The sequence below is a fragment of the Calypte anna genome, chromosome 1 (genome assembly GCF_003957555.1).
Source record: "Calypte anna isolate BGI_N300 chromosome 1, bCalAnn1_v1.p, whole genome shotgun sequence".
Classification (NCBI taxonomy): domain Eukaryota; kingdom Metazoa; phylum Chordata; class Aves; order Apodiformes; family Trochilidae; genus Calypte; species Calypte anna.
Genome location: NC_044244.1, coordinates 96,890,732 through 96,914,781, shown reverse-complemented (window position 1 = coordinate 96,914,781; position 24,050 = coordinate 96,890,732).

Sequence of the window (24,050 nt, the reverse complement as noted above, 5' to 3'; positions counted from 1 at the left end):
CATTTACAGAAGTAATATATTTCCCCATAAGTTTGGATAAACTCCTTTTGAGTATAATAGAAACTGAAGGAACGTGGCACCTTCTAATTATGAAGCACTTTGCTAGCCTGAAACCTAGAATAATTTTAGCAAATCTTTGGGATTATATGTGTTCCACTGAGAGGGCGCTAAAATTGTGAAACAGAAGGTTTTGAAGTCTGCTTGCTTTTTCTGATGTTATTTGAGCCAGACATATAAAGTATAAGCATATAAAATGATAATTTTTAGAACCAACAAAACATATTTTTCATACATATACAAATAATATATATAAAAACTCCAAAAAAGGTGGAAAAATATGATTTACATATAGATATCTATACCGTCTTATACATTCACTGCTATACAAACACAAATACACATATAAATATAAAATCCAGGTAGTAAGCAGACTATTAACTTACATCTTCCTCTCTAACAGTAGGGTTGCTCATCTCACAAATCATATTTCTGTGGGAAATGAAAGGTGCACTGCTGGCAGCATTTTGTAAGAAATAATGTAACACTTTACTACCTGTAAGTGCTGACTGAGTGTTTGTGCTTTTCCTTCCCAAGGTGACTGTAACACAGATTGATGAAAGATTTGGCAGGAGTAAAAAGGTTAAAGATGCAGACCCAGAGATAGAAGACAACCCTGACACTGATGGAATACAGTACAATGAGAGTGCCCACATTATTGTCCTGTCCTCTGATAACCAGTGTAATATGAAAACTGACTACAGGAGAAGGGAACAAATTAAATCCATTAATCAAGCATATCTGTGCTAAACAGTTGCTCTAAAGAGATGAACAAATGAAAAATTTACTGTTTGTTTCCATGCTTGCTAGCACTGGAGAAGAAAATTAATTATAAGGCTGTGGCTAAACTATTGGTTAAGTTTTTTCTTGAGAAAACTATTTATTGCTTTGTCAAAGAACAAATGAACCTCATTAGTGAGATTAGTTTCAGCTGATCATTTTGCATTAAGACAGTTTAATAATATTCCCTTTTAAGATACATAGAAATAAATTTGAAGACCCAGAGTCCATTTTGTACCTCTTACTGTATGAGACTTAAATCAGAAAATTATGATTTGTTACCCAGCTAAATATCAGCTCCATTTTCTTCATATTACTCCAGTAAAGTGGCTGTTAAGTTGTCTGTAGGCAGCTGTTTGTCAGGGATTTACAAAGGAGTCTTTCCTGTTAAGGCGTCTAAAAATTCTCTCACAGAATTCCACTCTAGAAGTGCATTATCTGAAGCATAGCTAGTTCCTAAAAACAAAACAAAACAACAAGCAAATGAAAAAAAAAAAACAAGACAAAAAAACAAACAACAAACATCAAGACAGGGATATTTTAGTTTGGGTTTGTTTTTTTTTTAAATAATGAGGACTGGCAGTTTGATTGCAACTCAATGAAATTCTTCCAAAATCCTCTATTGATAAAGGGATTGAGATATATGGAATTTTCTAACCTACAGAGCAAAGAGTATGGGCTGCTTTCCAATATTACTCTGTCATCCCGACTGAAACTATTATTAAAGTAGCCTCTCCCTTTTGGAAAGAAAAAGAACAAGCTCTAAAAACTATGATCCTTCACAGCAAATTATTACCTGCAGAAGGTCAGAGAAGTTCTGTCTCTACCAAGAGAAGTGGATGAGGGTTTGCAGTGCAGCATTTATGTTGGAGTTTCTAATCTCTTTTTCCAAAAAGGGAAGTTCTAACAGTGAAAGACTGTCTTGCACTGGGCTCTGCTGCAGTGCTGGGTTTCTCCATGATGCAAATGCCTCTCATGGGGAACTGAACTGAAATAATGAAGATAAAACAGCCAGACATCAAGCAGTAATTAGCTTGTCACTACTCAATTGACCTGATTCCCTCTGGAAGTCTAGAGGCAAAGAAGTGGCTGTCAAACATCATAGCTAATGAAGTCTGCTTCCATTGTTTTTATGTGTCATAAGCACCAGTCTTGGTGGGTAAACCTGTGACAAGAGCTTGCAAAGTTCTTTGTATGTTTAAAAAATGCTTTCTCCCATAGTTTTCTTACATCTCATACTGCAGCAGCAGAAATCTGCTATTTTTCTTCACATTTATAGCATTGATTTTGTGTGGTTTTCTGCCTACAATTTATTCTCATAAACGTTGAATAAAACTATATTTTGCCTGCGTCCTCTGCTCACACTGGCCAACAGATTAAAATCTTACTGAAGGAGGAGAAGGCACATGGAAACACACAGATATGCCCATCACCATAGGCCCTATTTTCTCAGAAACCTAAGTAAGATTTGCTACTTACCATTATTACTGATCTACTGATCTTTTAATCCACCCAGCAGCACAATTCAGATTCTTGACTACTGAAAAAACCAAGGTTTAAAGAAATTTTGTGCAGCAAAAAGTGGTTTCCTTTATGTTTCAATCTCTCCCTCCCCAAAGTAAAAAACCACCCTATCCCCATCCACCACTAAAAATAATAATAATAATTAAAAAAAAAAAAAAATAAAAAGAGCTGTTATCAGATTAAAGCATTTAACTTTTAATATAGTTTGTTTAATTATAAGTAAAAGTTAGATTAGGACTGAAGATCTTAACCAGTGCCTCCATTGTCTTCTGTTGAAGTGACTTAGATGATTTTCTAGAGTAAACTGTGAAAAGCAATAGAAGTTAATCCAATAAAAGCAGCTGAAAAGGGATCCCTAACAGCCATTCTTGAAACTTCAATTACAAAAATGTGCAACAGGGACTTGTAATTCTTGGGTGTAATGTTCAAAATCACCTAGAGGATTCAACTGTTCATATGTCCAATTTCAACAAGACAACCTCTCTTTCCACTGTTTTAATTCCATTTAACTCAAATTTGGTAACAAACCCATCCAGCCTTAGCTTTTTCAACAGAAAAGAATATATTCAATACAAGTCTCACATGGTGTGTCAGTGTTTGCCTTTCATAATCCAGCTATGTGGAAGGTGTTCAGATGTTATCTTTAACCATATTTCTCTTTTTGGTGTATGACAGGATAAAATCTTTGACATTATGTCCTCAGCAGGAGATGACTGCATTAGCCTGTAATCCCCATAGTAACATTTGGCAGGTTGAAGTGCAAATGGTGATATCTGGAAGGTAACATGGCATGGACATAAAGACCTATGATTCTTGGTTTTTGACTGCTGGAGCACTTAGCCTTAGTAAGAATTCAAGTCATCCTGTGTGGATATCGCATTTTAAAGATTATCCAGCAGTCTTCTCTTTTATTGCAGTGTATCTTCTGTGAATAATGGGCAACGGGCTACCACAAAAAAGCAGTATTCTCTGCACTTTGTACAGTCTCTGATGACACTGATCTATAGGTGCACTCATGATTTTGAATTATAAAAGCAGTTTCTACTTTTTGCATGAAGAAAGTGTATGCTGTACAGTTGATGCAAACTTTAAACAGAGATGGTGTATAATAAGACTATCTGAAATATGTATTACTGTGAGAGAAGTTTACAAGTCAAGGTAGATAGATAGAAAAACATAATAATGTCAACACTAAGTAGCTGTGAAACAATCAAAGTAATGATTTGGACTACTTATTCTTAGCCAGAAAAAATAAAAAGCATGCTTGGATTTCCTTCTAGAAGAGGGTAGTGGGGAAAGGATAAAAAATGAATAAAAATGGATAAAAAAATGGATACTGGATGCTTTTATATTTACAGTGTTTCATAGAACTGAATAACAGCAAATGATGGATTTACAGAATATCACAGAGCTCAATAGAACTGAATGATTTATTCACAGAATATATATATTAATAAAATGGAAATAATGTGCTCTTTACTCACACTTCCTATCAAAAGTGAGAGATCAATGAAAAATGAGAAACCTGCAAGCACATGATGGTTGAATTCTGAAGAATCACAACAGACTACTAAAATAATTTCTGGTTGTTTTATGATGAGCTTGAAAAAGACAAATGCTAAATTAAATTTCCACTGACAGTGCTGTTGCCTGTGATGTGAAAAGTTTGACTTGGTGGTCTGAAACAGACAAATCTCAAAACTCAGTGTCTCGTTTCAGAAGGTAATTGTTTTGCTGTTAGCGTGGGAGGAAGTATTTGAAGTATTTTCTTATTTTGTATTTGGATGAAATGCTTCAAGAAGCCTCCTTTTCTTCGTTGTTTGTTTTTTTTTCTTTTTTTCAGGGAAGAATAAGAGAAAGAAATTATAATTTCTTCAATACCCTCAAAAGTTATTGCTTGAAAGATAATATATAGGCTGGATTTATGGATGACTTACAGCATATTAGATTACACTGTGCCCTCCCTAGAATATTTGAAATTTTGTGCCTTCCTTTAGCAAACTAATCTATTGTAGTGTCATTCTAGAACATTATGTTATCGCATTCTTTTCACAGTTTTGTTCACTAAAAACTCAAGTGTTTATTTGATTATATTTTTAGATATAATTTGTTCCAGTAGAATGACCTCTCTTGAGGCTTCTTCATAGCTTCAAGATAATTATGTGCTTCTTAAAGTGCTTCACTGATCTCTAGTCTATTTGGCTGCCTGTTAGATATGGAGCCTTCAATTTATAATGTGTTACTTTATTCTTGAGACTATCATCTGATAAATGTGCTTGTATCAGTATTTCATCATAAAGCTCAAGTGATACCTAGAAGAAAAAGAAGTCTGAATCCAGAGGTTCAACATGTGGTGACTCATTTCCCTCCCTTCCCAAATATCCAAACCTGAACATCTTGAAATATTTCAGTTTGCACTAAGAAGTTAGAAGAGAAAAAGTTAAAACACTTCAGTAAGGCCTCTGGAGACAATCTCCCTTGAAAAAAGGGAAGATTTTATTGCAAGGGACAGAGAGGTGTTTCTGGGCTCATCCTCCCTGGCATGGTTATATGCATCTATACAGGCACAGGTTTCTCCTCTTTATGCTCCCAGAGCTACCAAGAAACTCTGTGAGATCCAGGCTCTGATCCTGTAAACTGAATTAATTACCTTAAGCTGCAAATCCACTGTCACTCCTTGCAAAATCTCATTCCTGCCAAGATGAATTTCAAGTTTCTTCTGAAGTTCAAAAGTTTCATCACTAAACTCCTTTTTGCTTGTTATGATCAAATGAACTTTTCTGTATTCATGACTCACTAATGTCCTCCAGAAACATCTGACTCCTAACCTACCTTATTCATGTATCTTAGTGAGTGAAAAAGTTGAATTCCTTTCAAGAGTCAGCCATTTATTCATAATCTTCTCTGTTACATAAGTTGTTTGCTTTCTGAACATATTTAAATCTGGCTTTGACCAGTGTTGGTATTTCTCCTTTCAGTCTTAGACCTACAGGAAAGAAATAGGAGAAAACATGAAAACTAGAAGCTAGTTTCTTGGGTGACATGAATGATTCTTTTCTAGTTCTTCAATGATTTGAGACAGTTTTCATCTAGGTTGTTTCTTGCTGTGACAATATAAGAAGCTGTTTCTCATACATCAGAAGTTAATTTCTAAGGAAAAAGTAACATTAACGTATGTTAAACTCTAGTATTTAAAAAGCATTGCAGCCAATGTTAAAAAAGAAATAATAATTTTGAAGACCATCTGAAGCTCGAACTTCTCCACCTATTAAGCCAAAACCAACACTGAGGTAGGTCAAAAATCTTTCAGTTAAATAGATTAATTACATGTAAAGTAGATAACAAAGAGCTAAACTTTTGCTCCTAACTTCAAGGTAGAAAGTGCAATTCCATATCTAATGAGAAAGAAATACAATTCAGAAATAAAAGTCAAGTAAAATGACTTCATTCATTATTATAAATATTTGTTGCACTTTAAAGAGTTTCTCTTACAAAAAGAAGTTTTGGTCTCTGGTAAAACTAAACTATCAGGGACAAGATTTTTAATGTTGTTACTCCCAGCTCTACTGACTCAATAGATTTCAGTGGCATAGAATACCAATAGGAAAGACTAGAGTATTATAGTTTTAATCAACATAGGCCATTAGGATCTACACTGAATAAACTTAAGTCAGGATGTAGCCACTGATGATCTATTCTATCAAACAAAAAAAACCAAACAAAAGGGAAGTCTTTTAACAAGAAAAGAAAATTACTTTTGTGCAATTTCTATTCTCTTAAACCTCCAAAAAAAATCTGACTCTACCTAGTCATAAGGTCCACTTTTGCTATTTCTAACTCTCTGTTAACTCTAGTTCAAGCAATTCAACAAACTGTCTTTTAACAATACTATTAAAAGTGAAGTGTAAACAAAGGACAGATGGTTGGGGGTTAAATTCCAGATCAGCAGACAGGCTTCGAACATACCTGTTTCTCCCATCCGTCATCTATCACATTCATTTTTCCAAGCTGTATTTCTCTGTACTGAAATTGAGTGAATTTCAAATGAAGGAAAAATAATTTTATGTTTATCTCTGAGATGAATTTAAGCCAACAGGAGCTCAGCATTTTATAAACTTGGGCAGGTGCCTAACTACGAGTATAGGCTTTTTTTCTGAAAATCTTATCATAGCATTCATTTCTCTGCTGTAACATGTAACAGAATAGACAAGATTATGAAAGCCATAAACTATTTCATTTTCACTTAGCCGGATTTCTAGACAGGTAAAATAAAGACAAATGTTGTCCAAGTCAGGTTTCTCATATTGACATTCTTATTACATATAATATAAATAGTATTAGAAGCCCTCACTCCGAACTGGGAAAAAGGACTTACATATTTATGATCAGCCTTGTTGTGTGTGTACTCGAAATGATGATGTTTAATTTTTTATTTATTTTTTTTTTTTAATCAGAGATAAAGATCCTCTATTTTCCTGTAGGAGTGCTAATTCCTTTTCTAAGTCCACCAGCCAGAACATCCTATCAAGTGGATGTTACTCCACATATGACCCGTAGCCCCATATTGATACCAAATATGTTAGTAGTTATCTCTAATTTTGACAGCTTTTCCACATTTATTTTAATTATCTGGTATCTTTCACACACTACATCTTATCATCTTTTAGAGCATGGTATAGTTGTTTTAGCTACTGCACAGGCAGTGATATCACTCAGGATACAGTTAAGAGTTATATCTGCTTTCTGCTGTATTATAGACCTTAATATATCTAATACTTCAAAACCCCATACTACTGAAAGTCCTCCCGATTAAACAGGATGGTCCCTGAGAGTGTCTTGCATCTTGTGAGGCTTCTTATTAATTTCTGAATTACCTGTCTGCTCACTACATCATTCTCCCTTCAATAGTTGGTCTGTGTTCAATGTTGATAAAACATGATCTTGGCACTATCTTGTCTAAAGTGTCTCTGCACTTTATGCTTACGTGGCCATATCTTTATTCAATAGAGTCAATATCTTCATTAAGAGAACTGCATTCATAAGCACAGTAGAAGCCACTGAAAAATGATTACCCTTGCAAAAAAGGGATCTACAGAGTTTTAGGGGATCTAAAGGGAAATGAAAGAAGCAAAATTCTGGTATGTTGTTACTTTCAGAAATGAATATTGCAAAACTATGCAGGAACTCCTGCATAGTGTGTTGAATGAGTGTTGGAGTGTTGTGTGAAAAGTGAAGTGTTGAATAGCAACAGATCCTAAAAATGATGTTTTGCCATGAATCCCAAGAATGGACTTTTGGTTGTTTTTTTGTTCTATTTTTTTTTTGTCATGGTAAGAAACCTTTGAAAATAAATCTGCATGTAAAAATAAATGCAATTTTTTGATAAATTGTGTGAAATAGAAACTCTAAATTTAAGATACTTGGTTAGATGTTCTTTAGAAGAATGCAGTATTCTAATACCACACAGTAAGCAGACAAAAAGATTAATAGAGCTTGTCATCCCTTTATTTAAGGCATTATTAATGATTTAGGTTGACAAAATTGTAAAATAATGCAATTGAAAATTCAGGTATGACAGAAAAAATAATCTTTTGTGGAATTGCACTGCACTGTTATTAGAATAACAGGCATGGAAATAACTACCCTCCTTTTGGAAGTAGTCATTTATCATTTTCACAGCACATTTAGTTTTGTCCTTCGTATTGACCCTGAAGAAATTTTCCCTTGGAGAAACCAAACCAAACAACCCCCAATTCTTTCCCTGTGTTGAACTGTAAAGCATTTACCCTATGCCTTGCTGAGTGATTTGAAAAACAGAGATTTCATATATGTGTATTTATTCAAGCCTTGGGAACAGTTTAGAAAACTGTTATATTGTTGCATAAATGCTTAGGCTGACCAGAGGGAAGTTCTGTGGTGTGCAGAGAAATTGTGAGATCCATGTCTGACACCAAAACTCTGAGTGGGATCCAATAATGAACCTGTCATCCAGTGTAGGGGTGAGATTGTATGCAATCTGAAGACAACAAACAAAATGAAACAAATTAATTTTACAACTGCTTCTCATGGTCTCACAATTGAGTGAATGAGAAGTATTATGTACATAAATACCTTATTCTAAGAAACCATTCAAGGTAAATCAAACAATCACTGACCCCAGAATTCATGCAAAAGCAGACTGACACGCAGATATCTTGAGAGCATGGGCTGTAGACAACAAACTATGGCTGTAAATACAGGTGGCCACTGGACACAAACAAGACTTAGGAGCACCAAAAAAAAAAAAAAAAAAGACAGAACAAGGCTGTATGTATGGCTTTTTTTTTTTTTTTTTGAAGAATACTGGGCACCACAGAAAGCTGTTGAGAAAAATCTCTTGTCAGTAGAAACTTGAATCTTGAGAGATAATAATAACATCTGGAACTTCTGTTGAAATTATCTGTGTTCTGTGAAATAGCAAATAATTGCATATCAACCCATGAAATCTGTGCATATTTAATAGCACAGACTAGGTGGTCTTTAGACTGAACCCACAGTGAAAATTGATGGTTGGGTTGGCACCCTACTTCAGCATATGGAATGCAGATCTGACCATTCTGATATAGCATACTACTACATAGCATGTACTATTTTGGTTCCCAACAAAGGAGATTTCTGTTTTTACTGCTTGTGTTTTGTCTGCTATCCTGCCCTTGAAGCTTGGTATTCATTGTAGATGCAACAGTGAGTCACCTGCAGCCAGCAATATAGATGATATTGCTTCTGGCTGATACCAATGGAATTTGGGAACCTTTATCTCCAGCTTTTGATTCATAGATAGAGACAAAAGATACTGTGAATTTAATAAGGCAGATAATAGAAACAGAACAGCACTACATCAGTGCTGACTTTCACAGAATTCTTTACTGCAATCTCTACCTCTTATATTTTTAACTTTTCAAGCAAATTAAATCAGTTTCTCACTTTGAATGCCAGTTGGATTTTAACAGTTAAAAGATTACATGATGTCCATATATTCTGAATAGCTCCGAGATCCTCTTCCTCCAACTGTTATTTCTATAACTGCAATTGCTTGAGGTACTTAACTTCCATTATAAATAAATAAGTTTGTATAACAGCATCATAGATTAATGCTCCTTAATGCTGGAAGGTAACTGTGTCTACCTCATCCTGATTCACATTGAGTCACATCACCTTCTCATAGTTTCGAAGCTAAAACCTTCCAGCCTAGATGTGAGATGTATTTAATTTCCAAACAAGCTTCAGAACAGCCTGTCTCTCTTCTGTCCTTATAAGATTGATCTCAGTGACATCAGGCTTTTAGTCAACATTAACAGTGTCTTCTGAGTCAATCTTTAAGAAGTATAATGATGGGAAAATAAAATATACCTACCAAGCTAGCTGGCAAGAACATGAACTTTAGGGAACAGCATGCTGCTTTGTTAGTGTTGCATATTTTGGATTAGACAAAATAGAGGAAGGGGAGCATTTTTTTCTAGAGAATATTGTGTAGAACCATTCAAAGGCTTTAAGACCACTGGAAGAATTTTTCTTTACTATGTGCTTTACTCTTTTAAAAAGGGGTAGGTATGTGAAAATATTTGGAAAACTGCATTCTCCCATTGTTAATCACTCCAGAAATTTCCAATAGTTTTATTTTCTTTTCTTTTGTAAAGTTAATTGGCCTTTCTATACCAATGAATTAAGAAAACCGTGAAGGGTAAATGGTTCTGAAGTGAAGGAAAAAATTATTGTATGCAATACCAGGCCTGAAACTGAAGTCCCTTCATTCCCGTGTCACACATAAATGTGTGAGGATGTCCTCTAGGTCCCATGCCAGAGGCTCTTCAGCTTCTTCATCCAGTTGCAAAAAGGCAGAGAGCACACAAAGAGACAGCAGATAAAACCACTTCCCAAGCACCAGTAGTAGCATGCATTGGAGCAAGATAAGGTTTGGTATAAGTAATGCTCCCCTTTTACATTGTGGAAAGATGGAGATTTATGAAGAAATTCCAATAAAATACTTATGTAAGGATGAGCTTTTCAAAGTCATAATTTACGAACCCAAACTGTTAATATGTTTTATTTCGCAAATCTTTGCAGTCAGCATAAGAAGAAAATAAAATATTTTTGCATAGGTATTTTATAAATTTGAGATTAAATACTAGAAGAACTGTGCAGTCCTTTCAGGAGAGATGAAGCAAAACTTAGAAATTTGGGAATTTCAAAACCTCTTTTTCCTTTATCAGAAGTTAGATAGCCATTAATTTCCTATTCCCCAAGGGATGGTGGGTTTTTTTGATCCTTTGTTCCAGAAAAAATGTTGGAGCTAATCAGCAAGGACACTCTATGTATATCTTTCCTGCCATACTTTTCTTAAGCTTTGTACTTTCATACATATACATACTTAGATTTAAATAAAATCTTGGAGCTCTGCAATGCTGAGATACAAATCATGTGGGTAGAAGGGAATATATAAAAGCTCATCTATAAAAGCCAGCTTGCTAACCTTAATGTTTAGAAATGCATTGGTAGGAAGAAGACACATGCTGTCAATGTAGCATAGAAGTTGTATTTTTAAATAAAACTCATTTGGAACTCAGATATTGGCTGTCATTTGAAATTTCAGTGTGTAACTATTTACTATAATCTATTTTTCTGCAATATAAGTACTAAAATTTCATTACTTGTAGACATAATACTGTATAAAGAGGAGGTAGGTATGGAGTATTGCCTGGGGTTCAGTGTGCATTATTGTAGTGGAACAAAGCAATCAGATGCCTCTGATTACCGAGAAGTGGGTGTGAGCTGGTATCAAATCCACCTGTGCCCAGTTAGGGCAGGCCCCCTATTGAGCATGTGCAAGACCAGGGGGCCAATAAAAGGTGAGGCTCACACCCACCGACCACCTCACTCCTGAGCTAGTCAAGAGAGTGTGCTGGTAGCTCACTGAGCGGCAGACCAGTCTTGCTAGTTCCACTTTGTGAGCAGTAGACTTAGAGCACAGCTCACGAGTCTATATCACGACACCGAGAAGGCCTTGAGGCAACGATCCCTGAAGAAAGATTCGTCTTGCTACACGTCCTGCTACATACTATGCTGCATTTTGCCCAAACCCCAAAAAACATTCTTTTTTTTTTTAAAAATAAGCTAAAATTTTGTCATCTTATAATCTTCTGAAACATCAGTAATAATCCAACAAGGAAAGTCCAGTGTCAGCATCTGTAAAATCCTTTACACAGAAAAAAAGTACATGGAAGAGTAATTACAAAATTTCTTAGCAAATTGCATGTAACAATTCCAGAATATTACAAGTATATTTGAAGTATAACCTTTAAATAAAACCTTCCAGATAATAAGACTGCTTTACCCAAGACTTTCTCACTCATCTTTGTCCTGTTCCTTCTTTTAAACTTAGATAAAAGCATTTAGCCCCTGGCTATATTTAAGCTCTAAAAACTTTGTACCTTATAACAGTGACAAAAAGTCCTCTCTGTCAAAGAAATGTTCTGATGGGCTGAACAATATTCTAGTGATGGGCACAGACAGCCTCTCAAACTGAGAGTGACATACAGCACTTTGTTTCAGATGCTTGTCTTGGTTCTCTTGCATGAAACAACACAACTTCCCAGAAGCAGTGGAAGAACATATTTGGGGTAAGGAGGCTCTCTTTTAAAAAGCAATATAAAAAGAAGCATTGTTTGGCTGATTAATAGCTTTAGAAGTTGTATGTGAAAAGTGGCAATGGAAAGTGAACTTTGACAGCAAAGATTAACACCACTGTTCTGAAACATTATGTGCTGTTCAACATAACAGCTAGAGTCAGTCATACTTAAAGTATTCAGCATAAATGCTCATGTTTTGTTTTGTACCATATGTTGAGCACAATAGTCATACTCTTGAAAGGGGTCAGTGGTGAGGAAGGGGCCAAGAGGGGAAACAGGGTGGTGTCAGTGTGGTCAATGCTAAAAAGCTACACAGTGCCAAGGGAAAACAGAACATGTTCGTAAAAGTGGAAGACCACAATGAATAATTAAATATGCACTTACATACAGACATCCCTGAGCAGCAAATTGGTGGAAAATGGGAGAGAGTTCTGGGGCGTATCCCTGTGTGCCTGCTCTTTTTCTGCCCTGGTCCCTAAGCAACCTCTTTTGGTTATTATCCAAAATCAGGTATTGGACTAACTCTAGTAATCCAATGGATATCAATATAACAGCCAACACCCATTCTTATCTATGGGCAGTTATATTTCTTATATACAGTCCGTTTTTTACAGAATGTTATTCCCTTTGGTTTTGGACCATTAATAAGGTACACCATGTTCTTCATCTTTTCTGTAACTTCATCTTTCCTCAAAACCTTCTTCAGAAAGGAATAGGGTATAATGAGCTGGGCAAACCCCAACATATAGTAAGTTCAAAGTAACTTAAAGAATGAAGCTTGAGAGTTCTAATGAAGTCCTCAGAACTCAAACAAAAAATAAAATCAGTATAAAAAAATGCTTGAGTTTTCACCCTTAATCTAGCTAGCAGAAAAGCTGATATCACTCTATCATTGATACCTTCTTAACTATAGTGAAAATTTAAATAATATTTTATACAACTAAGATTTGGGGAGTAATCCACATAAAGGGTCTTCAAATACACATGGAGTATCACTGGAATGATAGTTGCAGTAACTAAATAAACATGTATTTTATAGGTCACAAGGATGAAAATTAAGTTGTCATTTCTTACAGAGTAACATTATTGATATAATAATTGCTACACTACCTTATTCCATATTTAATTTCAAACATTATGTGTAAAAATGCACAATTCTCACTGTAATAACTTGCTTAATTGGTCACAGGTATCCTTTATAATTAATTGTATCAAAGTGCATTCCAAAAGTCTGCCCAGCCCAGTACTCCATGTCTGAAGAGCAGTCAGCAGAGGATACCTGGAGAAGCATTCAAGGACAGAGCACTCAAATTACACTTGATTCTTTCAGATTCCAGTTTTCTACATCTTATGAACTTTATGAGACAGATTAAACATTAAGTATTGGTACTTCATCTTTATTAATATTCTTGTTTTTAAAACAGTTATCTTTAATAGCCCTTTATTGCTTTTTCTTTCATCAGTGTTAGCTATCATTTTAGACTGTCACATCCGATGTCAATGTGATCCACTCTTTATCTGTTATGTGAATAAGCATCTACTTTGACCCATTTAACAATCAATCCTTCATTCTTTTATGAGAAACATCATTCATTTTATTCATTGCAGTCCTGATTTTAGTCTTCTATCATTTCCGACTTTCAGTGCCCTCAGTATGAAAAGTCCTTGTCTATAAAATTGTTCTTCATACAGAAACCATTCCATAAGTCTGTTGATTTTACTTCTAACATTTCTAGTTCTACTATTCCATTTTAAGATAAATGATCTTGACAGCTAAAGATGATCTTATGGATAAGGTATTAGACTATGGTCCTGGAAAAAGAGATTACATTCCTGTTTCGTTGTATCACAAATCTTATGCATTATTCAGTCTTCATGTCTGCTTAATTTTTAGTAACCATTTATAGTTAAGTGAATATAATCTTCAGAAACAGAGAACATTTCTGCTTCCAGCATGTAGAATATAAACAGTACAGGATAATATGATTTGAAATAAAAAGTATGACATGTGGTTAACCTGTGTATTTTTAAAATTAATTGAGACCCTCACATCTTGAGATGAGACACCTGAAGACTCTAAGAGGTATTTCTAAATACCTCATTTCTGCAGTGTTCAACTCAAAAAAAAAGCTTTAGAAAATGGACCCTTTTACAATGTGTTTGTACTTCACCCAGAAAATCAAGTTTGCAAAAAAAATCACAGACACATTTATGGTGCTTAACATGACTTCTTTCTTTAGCTTGCAGCTCAGGCCACTCAGCTCCGGCTTTTGTTTTAAGAGAATTTTTTCAGCAACTGATTTTCCAAATTAACACTAAATTTGTGCAAAAAATTCAACTTTCTGGATGATTATGTAATTTAAAGCAAACTCATCTTCCAATTAGGTTAAATATACATGTTTTTTATAAAGGTGTAAAGACTGGGCAAGCAAACAATTCTCAGTTTCCATGTTGGAAGTGAATTGTTTTTATAAATAATAATAACTCATTGATTCTTCTAATACAGAAGCCCTGTTTAATAGTTTCCTTGATGCCCTAAAATGGGTAATGCTGAGAAATCTAGAGAGAACATGGGATTTTCTTTTTATTTTCTTTTTGTAAAAGCATCATAATTTTCCACTGGTTTCTGATGTTCTATCATCCAAGTAGCCTCTATTGCACCACCTGCATTGCAGACCTGTCATTTACAAACAGTATAAGACTTTTATTTTTTCTGTCATAGATTTATTTCTACTGAGCTAAACACTATTTCAAGCATATATTGAAATCAATGGGATTTGTTTGTTCCTGAAAACTACAAGGTAGACGAGCTATAATTATAATTTTCAAACCTAATTTCATTTTCCATAGCTTTGTAAAGAACTCAAAGTCCTTTGGAAGGTATTCGGATTAAATTCCAAGGATTGCTGAAATCCAGTATCTGAGGCTGAAACTTTAGTTAAAAAAGAAAAAAAGAAATATTTTCTGAGAGAGAAAAACAGGTTATGCTTCAGCCTTAAATGATCCTGATATCTGATACAATGGAAAAGCTGAGGAAGAGATTACCCATTTGAAAAATGATCATTTCAGAGCTATTCATTGATTTCTTAAAGGTCTATTAACTAAAAATACATTTAAAGCATAAATGGCAAAATACTACTGGTAAAAAGGGAAAAAGAAAAAAAAAGATGGAGGGCCAATTTTCCTGTACAGGGCAAGATAGTGAATGAGATGTGTATGCAGAAACCCAAGTTTATTCTAAATAGTAAGAGATCTTAAAAATTGGACTAAAAGCAATAATTGGATTAGCCAAAGGTTAGGGTAGAAAAATAATAATTCACCTTAACAACAGATTAACTGCATAACAGAATAACAGGATAACTGTTACACAAAGGCTAATTGTTTGAGTACTAGCAACTTATTTAATAATATGCTTTTTACTAGATCTAGAACAATAATTAAGATAACACCTTAGGCAATGTGGTAAAACAATGACTGCATCTTCTCCCTTCTGTTTAAAAGGATCCTGAAGTCTTAAAGTTCCAGATCTTAAAAGAGCTCTCTTTAAGATTTAAAGCTAGCTAATAAAGATTTGAATAAGAATTTATATAGGCATTTAATGTTTCTTACCCTTTCTCTAGGTGCAGCAGTGTGTCCCTTTCTCTCAGCCTCTTGAGGAGAAGCCACTAGATCAGGTGTGCACCCTGGAGTGAAGGTCCAACACACCTTCTAGGGGGAGGGTACAAGAGTCTCTGATCAAAGATGGGACAAGGCATTTACAGAATAAAGTGGCTGACTGCTGACATTTATCTACTTAGCCGTAGCTCAAAAATCCCCTACCGAAGAACAGAAGGGAAACATAGGAAAAAAGGAACAAAACCAAGAAAATAATTTTTTCCCACCAAACAAGCTCATTCTTGTTTTGTCTCCATTTGGCCCAGCTGTGGGTAAGCTGAGCTCCCACAACAGAAAGCTGAACACAACTCCTTGGGAGAGTTCTGAGATAAATAACCAAAGCACTTAGCACCTGGAAGATTACAAGAAAACAAGTTACATCTCTCAAGAGCTAATAATGTCAAACCTTCCTAAAATCTTTCTGAAACAGTTTAAAAATTTGGGGCAAAGGGGGAAAGAAAACCAAAAACCAAAAAACCCACATTTGCAAACATTCCCAGGTGGTACTTGCCCTCTATACATCACTCATATGATGAGTCCAGCACTCCTGGAGTACTGTGCCGAGGGCTGGGCTCACCAGTACAAGAGAGATGGAGATACTGGAGAAAGAACAGGATGGAGATACTGGAGATAGAACAGGGAAGAGCCAGGAAGAAGGATAAGGGACTGGAGCATCCTTCCTGCATGGAATGCCTGAGACAGCTGGGGCTGTTCAGCTTCGGGAAGACTTAGGAGGAACCTTATTTTTGGCACTGCTGGTATTGACAAGTTCTACTCAGCAAAGCCTTTGTTGTTGTAAGTGATGAATGTAGCCCATTATCACCAAAATTACTACACAACCTGTAAGGACAATTAATTTTTCTGAGAAATTGCAAGGTAGTTAATTAATCTGAATTAAAGTTAATTAAAATTTCACTTCTTAAGAAAAGTGTTGGTCCATTTAACATATGTCAGTCTATTTCCACTAATGATCTCAAAAAAAGAAAAAAAAAAAAGTATACTTTCTTGAAGTTTGTTTTTAAAAGCTGTTGAATTCCTGTTGAATTCCTCAGGTCAAGAAGACTGAAATTTAACTTTACTGTGTGTTATTGTTGGTTAATTTTTATTTAAGCACAGTAAGAGAAAATCCCAATAGGTCATTGTGCCATCTGAGCTAATTAGTCAACCACATTTCCTTGCAAAAATTCTGCTGTTTGTAATATGTTAAGAGTCTGAAGGAGACTAGATGAATTTTTTAGAAATTTGATACAAGGAGTACTCATATCTGTTCCCAAGTAATTTAAAAATCCAGTGGCCATATACAACTTGGGTCATAGTTCCTGAAATGCTCCCCTTCACACCATTCCCTCTGATGGGGGAAGTACTATAACAAAAAAGAAATGTAGTCACACATGTCCACGGAGCTTGTAGAAATTGAGACTCAGAGACTGAATTTTCCCTTTTACCCATATACAACACATTCACCATTAATATTTCAAGTTAAGGATCTTCTGCATCATCAACATGTTCTGGCTATTTAGCAGTGCTGAGCAGAGGCAAAATGACCATAAAATTGAACTTAAATATCTGGCAAGCTTGACTTGCTTTAGTGTGTCGGTGAATATGCTTTCAAAGTTGAAATAAAAAATTATTTAAGATATAGGTGAGAACTGATATACTAACATTATTACTCTTGTTAATATTAGTAGTATGTAAGTTTTGAAATAATTTCAATACAGTAAAAACACAAATATTTTCCTCAGAATATTTAGGCAACAAATTGGTTCTTCAAGCACAAATATGTCAAAAGCAATTGGTAATTCTCCTGAAATGCACTCAAGGTAATGTTAACACTTACGTATAGTCCTCCAATGGGAAAAATATTTTAAGGAAAAAGGAAGGTGTCAAACCAAATTAGTTCTAAAATCTTTTTTTTTAAATATTAGAATATCTGAGAGATGTCAATCATCTTGCATCTAATACATACTAAAACTTCAGGAGTACAATATTAGTATTTGTAAAATACTCATGCACATAGTACATGAGTTATAAAAACCATTTCTGAGAAATCTGTCAGTAAACAAATTCTGGTATTTCCAATAAGGCCTTCAGTGTCCTTTCTTATTTTATCTGAAGTCACCTTTATCCTTTTGCATTGCATCTGTTTGCTTAAAGTATTTGAATACACTGAAAGGAAAAATGTGATGTAAACTGCACAGTAAGAAGTGGAAAAGGGCTTGGGTTTTTTGTTTTGTTTTGTTTTGGTTTTTTGCTTTGGGTTTATATCTTCAGGCTTTATTTTTAGTTAATGGGACAAGAAACTGGACAGAACCTTTACTGAAATACATATATATGTGTATACACAGGTATTTATATAACTTTAATGAAGTTGTGTTGAAGTTTACATGTTTATGAAGTTTACATATAACATTTACATGTGTAGGAAATACATGTATGTACTTTTTGGTTGCTATTTCATCTGTCTTTTTTCCCAGACTAGACTGAGTTTATTTGAAATATACAAGCCAAAAGTTAGCAACTTCAAAGATATTTGTGTAACATTAGGGAGAAAGTTAGGGCAATGGCCAAGAAAATTTAGCCCATTATTTCCTTGAGTGCTTTTTAATATATTGTATTACTTTGTTATGATAGGTGTAGACATCGAAATATAACACTGATTCACAGTCTTTGCTATTAAAAAAAAAAGAGTGCTAATGTATTAAATGAATAAAAAATTAAAATATTTTAGAAGCACAATGATAATTATTATGAAAACACAAAAAACACTGCAACTGACACACTATAGAAATAACTGTAAACTAGCTCGGAAGGGTCAGTGCTACTATCAGTTCAAAAACTAAGCTATTTATCACTTCAAACAAGCTTAGCCATCAGTTATCAGTGGGTTAAATTATAGGATGCTCACCTTGAATTAATCATCACCTTGAATATCTCCAGGGCTGGGGCCTCTACTACCTTCCCAGGCAACCTCTTCTATTGTTCCACTACCCTCATGGTACAGAACTTGTTCCTAAACAACCAATCTAAACATACTCATGTTAAAACCATTGCCCCCCCCCCTCCCATCACTACAGCCCTTTGTAAGAAGCCCCTCTCCAGCCTCCTGGGCCACCTCAGGTACTGGGAGGTCTCCATGAGGCCTCCCCAGAGCCTTCTCTTCTCCAGGCTGAGAGAAGAGATCCTGGGAGAGAGGGGTTTAACCAGGATGTAGATAATGGTGAAACTGTCATGCAGTCATAGAAGGCAGGGGGGAGAGAAGTTAAAATCTATAATCTAAAATGATAAACCAGGTCTGAGAAGCACAGCAATATACAGAAGAAGATCTTTCTGTTCAACAGGGGTATTTTCCTGTGTGCATCATCACAGAATGGGTCTTCGCCCTTTACTGTTAATAAAGCAGAAAAAGTAAAAAAAAAACTAAAACAGAATTTTGTGTCATATTTAAGCCCTGTAAACTTAATTTCTAAAGCCATACAAGTTATTTTCTGCTTGCTTCATTTAGCAATATGTTTAGAAATTACAATAACTTAATGAAACTCAAGCTTATTGAATGAGATGCTTTGGAGCATCTCATAGAAGCATATAAAATTACAACTATATACCTTCTCTATACAGAAAAATTTAAACCTTTTGGTCTTTTGATGGATGTATCTGGATACAGTTAAAAGCAAGAATAAGAAGACAGGAAATAAAAATTAGACAGGCAAGGTGAATTTGTATATCAACTTGAGAATACAGATTGAAATGAAGGTGTATTTAATCAGGCACTTTATATTAACATTATTGATTACCTAAAGGGTTCTGTCTGTCACAGGCAAATGTCAGATGCTCTAATTAGATTACTGTACAACATGTATATTAATTAATTGCACTGGGGATTTCATATAGAATGAACACAGTCTTTGTTTTTCACACTTTTTTTTACTTCCTCAACAGATCTTTTACTCCTGTTTGGCAATGAAACTGTAAAATACAGTTTCTGAATTCAGATTTGGTTTGAGATGCTCAATAATTTTGTGTATGCAGACAGTGTGACTCCTATCTCTGGTTTACCAATGGGTTTATAAAGTCTCACAGAAAGATTAATTACAGCTTACATCAATTTTGGCCTTTAGATGTCATGTAAAGAACATAACACCAAAGAGGAAGAAGAAGAATTTTTAATATGTCCATCAGAGAAAAAAAAGAGAATAACAGCTAGGTAGTGGAATTTTAAAAAGGTTTTGTGTTTACTGCTTGCATCTTTTTAAATAACTGAAGTTCTTAAAATTAAGTGGGAAGCAGGAAGAAATAAGTTCAATGGAAGACATGTTACTGATTGAAATCTACTATAAACAGCAAGAGTTGAGAAAATAATAAACAAGGTTAAAGAATTCACAGATGTCATGTAGCTGATTTCCAAGGTTAAAACTGGTACACAAATATAATAGCTGTCAACAATGCAATAGAAATATATTTGTATGCCTGACCTTTTACATCAAAGCCTGCCTGCAGTTCCAAGCATTTCTCAAAGTACTCATAACTCATAAGAACAATTTTCTAGATATTTTATTTCCTTTTTTAAAATGTACAGTGCAAATATCTTAAAAGCACTTTTCTCCCTGACAGCATTTCTCCAAGAATCTTAAAATATATTACTATACAAGTATCATATAAAATAAACAATTAAATAGAATTATATTAAGTTTTGCAGGTCCATAGGTCCGTGAAAGGAAAAAAAAGATATTGAAATGCTTGTCCAAACTCTAAATTGATAGCAAGGCTAGAAGAGGACCCTCAAAATCTTTTGCCCACTGTTTGAAACTCTCATTATTAAATGTAAGTAAAAAATGTGACAGGAAAACACAATTGGTTGTAAGGTTTCTCTCTTTTTATTTCTAGGTAGTAAACCACCTTGAAAAACTGCATGTCCCTGAAGACTTAGATGCAGATGTCTCATCTTTATGCAGGCACTGTGCATTCTAACAACACAAAATACCCATGTTAAGAAGAAACCCAAAGTGTGGATCCTGAATAAATCTGGCACAGTACATGTAAGACAAGACAGTAGAGTAAAGCTGACCTTATTCTTAAGACCACAAACATCATATTTGAAAGCTATGTAAAAAGGATCATCCTGTCAGCTATAAATCTCTGAACTGTCCAGCAGCTTGTATTTTTTAATGTCTTGCACGTATTTCCTAAGGTTATCACCAGAACTATCAACCTGCCAACAAAAAAATTTTATCTCACTACTTCTGTTCCCACCAACAATCATTTCCAAGCACAGAAGCATGGAATAAATGAGGATACAGCCTGTGCTTATTTCTTACCCCATGGTAATGGTTTTTTATCAAGCTGACACCAGAAGTTACTATTTAACTATTATTTACTATATAAAATGCTATTTAGAGTATGATAGTACTTTCATAACGCTCTAAGTATTCATTTTTAATTTTTTATCTCCTCCTCCTTCATTTTCCAGGACTTAAAGTGTAGTGTAACGAGGCAACCAGGTGCCACTAATTGCCAGGGAGTGAGCATGAGCTTGTGTCAAGCCCACCTGTGCCTAATTAGGGCAGGCCCCCACTGCGCATGAGCAGGACCAGGGGGCCAATAAAAGCTCATGCCCACACCCTGGCAATTAGAGGCACCTGGTTTCCTTGTTACACTACATTAAAGAATGATAAGATTATACTCCACTTACAATCAATAAATTCTGCTTGAAATTTCCAAGTGGGTCAAATGCATAAATACACCCAGCCTTGATACACACTATCAAGGATTTTTACTCAGTCTTTCATATATTTAGATAGATATCTATATTTCATATAGATAGATAGATATATTTCATATATAATAGAGCAGGAGAGAAACATTTCAGTGGAAGGTAACTCTTACCTAACTTTGTGATTCACCAAACTGGCCCATGTTCCTCACCTTGCCTTTGTGCTATGTTATCCTCTGACTTTGAGGAATGCAAAATGTTAAGTAAAAAAACATCTTTAGGAGCATTACCTCTTGCCTCAGCTTCTTGCACTTGTGGCCCAGCTGCCTGACTTTCTACCAGTCAGTGCAAACCATCAGTAGGAGTCTAGAATGGAGTTTCAAGCTTTTTTTTTCACCACCCCAACAAAAATTGTGAATTTTCTTCTTATGCAGACCATTTCTGCCCCATAAAAGAAATGCCATCTCTTAATTCCTTTGCGAGTAGCAGAGTATAGCAAAAAAGTTGCCCCAGACAATTAAACAAACATGATACAAACTATCTTATAAAAAATGTAAATGGTAAAACATGAAAAATGGTAAAACTTATGAAAATCTGTGGGTTACATAGCAGCAGCTCGAGGTCTTTTGCAGTCAAAACATCCTTCTCAGGTTGGCAGGTCATATTCTGGGGAGTTTTGGATTTCTACTGAACTGGGCTTGGGCATATCAAGTCTTTTTAGGCCAAGTTCAGAAGCTTTGGAAGAGTTTATGAGTGCAGAGGATTTATCTACAAGCATAAAATGTATGGGGAAAAAATGAAAAGTATTAAGTAGGAAATTTTAAAAAAAGCATATATTTTCACTTGTAAAAGATTCTAGCCTTGAGAAGTAAATAGTTTCTAGAAAATTAAACAGTTAAATACAAATGAATTTTTGAAACATCAGTTAATATTTTGTGTCATTAAATTAATTAAATTAAAATATATTTCAGGCATAAAAAGTGCCTTTTACTCAATTTAATCACTGGTTAATTTGATCCTTCATTTAATTTGATCAAAACCCCAGGAATCAAATCAGCTGTATAAAAATTGCAAAACTTTCACTCCTCATTTTGATTAATTTTGATCGCCTTAGGCAAGTAATATCATATAATTCAATCACTGGTTATAGAACATCACCATTTTAATTAATTATGAAAATGAAAAAAAAATTGAGTGAGAACAGAGATTAAAACCCAAGGAAGAAAATGTACTTATAACGAAAGGACAATTACAACTCAATATTATGTTATCAAGACATTGCTACTAAAAATTTTACATCTACCATTTCTCATTGTAACCTACTTGCTTACTATACAAACCTTCACCAATGACTAGGCTGTAAGTATAGGAAAGATCAAAATTCAATAAAAAGAAGGGCCACCTCTTGAGCTTTTCGTGCAAGGAGAAGCCACTCACACAATGATATGATGCATTTCAGCCTCCTAGGTAATTTCACTCCTGCCTTGAGGCAAATCCTCTCAAAATGGCTGGTGCTCTCTCCCCATCTCCTCAGGAAAAAATTGCTGTCAAAACTGGATCAGGAAGCAAGTGAAATTATTTAAACAAAGCTAAAGAGAAATGATGGGGAAGAAAGTACCCATCTTTTCTTTACTTTCTTTTCTTCACTTCCCATCCCCTTTGCTTTCCTCTCCTTTCCTTCTCACTGTCCCCAGTGTCCACTTGGACAAGCAAAGGAAGTAACTCTGGAGACTCAAGAGAGAAAGGCAGATTGCCTGAAGAAGTGTAGGATAATGTAAAAGCCTTGTGCCATAATTAATTGCTCGTCAAGCAGACCAATGTTGATAAGTGATTCTGTAACTTGTCTTCATATGGCAATAATGCAAAAATAAATTACAAAAATAAATATTTCCAGATCTAGTCAACAAAGAGAACAATAACCAGAATCTGTTGGGGGGAATCTCTTAAAAAATAAATTTTAGAATCTTGTTTCCTGTTTGCTTTCTTGTTTTTCTATTTTCTTCATTTTTAAAATTTTTTTTTTTTAAGATGAATAACACCAACTCACCAGTTCATGAATACAAACAAATTTTTTTTCTAAACTAGTAGAAATCTGAGTTAGAATGTATTGCCTCCCAGAGAGGCACCAGCCAAATTTTTATAGCTTAACAGTTTAGAAATTGAGGTCTGCTGATATCTGGCCTTTAGGAAAGTATTTGTGAATCCCAGCTGCTCACAGATTTCCTTGATATTTGTGATATTAAGAATAATGAAAGTATCCAGAGTGTATTAAGACATTGATGGGTATCAGCACACAAAGAGTTTTGAAATGACTCTTCAAAATAGATAACAATATTTTCCTACCAGCAAACATAATTTCTTGAGTCATAACAGGACTCCATTTTCTTGAATAAACTGAGTTACATCTCCCATGCTGCACATGTGTAATGGCAACAAAAGTTTAATGGAAATAGAAATTGCCATAAGTGATTGCAATAGGGTGATTTTAGGTGCACCAAGAGCTAGACCAACAGAAAAGAAAGAAGTTTCCATTATTCATCTTTCCCAAGAAAATGAAATAATCTGGAAACATATTTTCAGGCTCAGTAAAACAATGTAATCCGATGAGATTTCATAATTAAGAATAATTTTTCTTTCTTTTTTTCTTTCTGATTTTTCTTCCA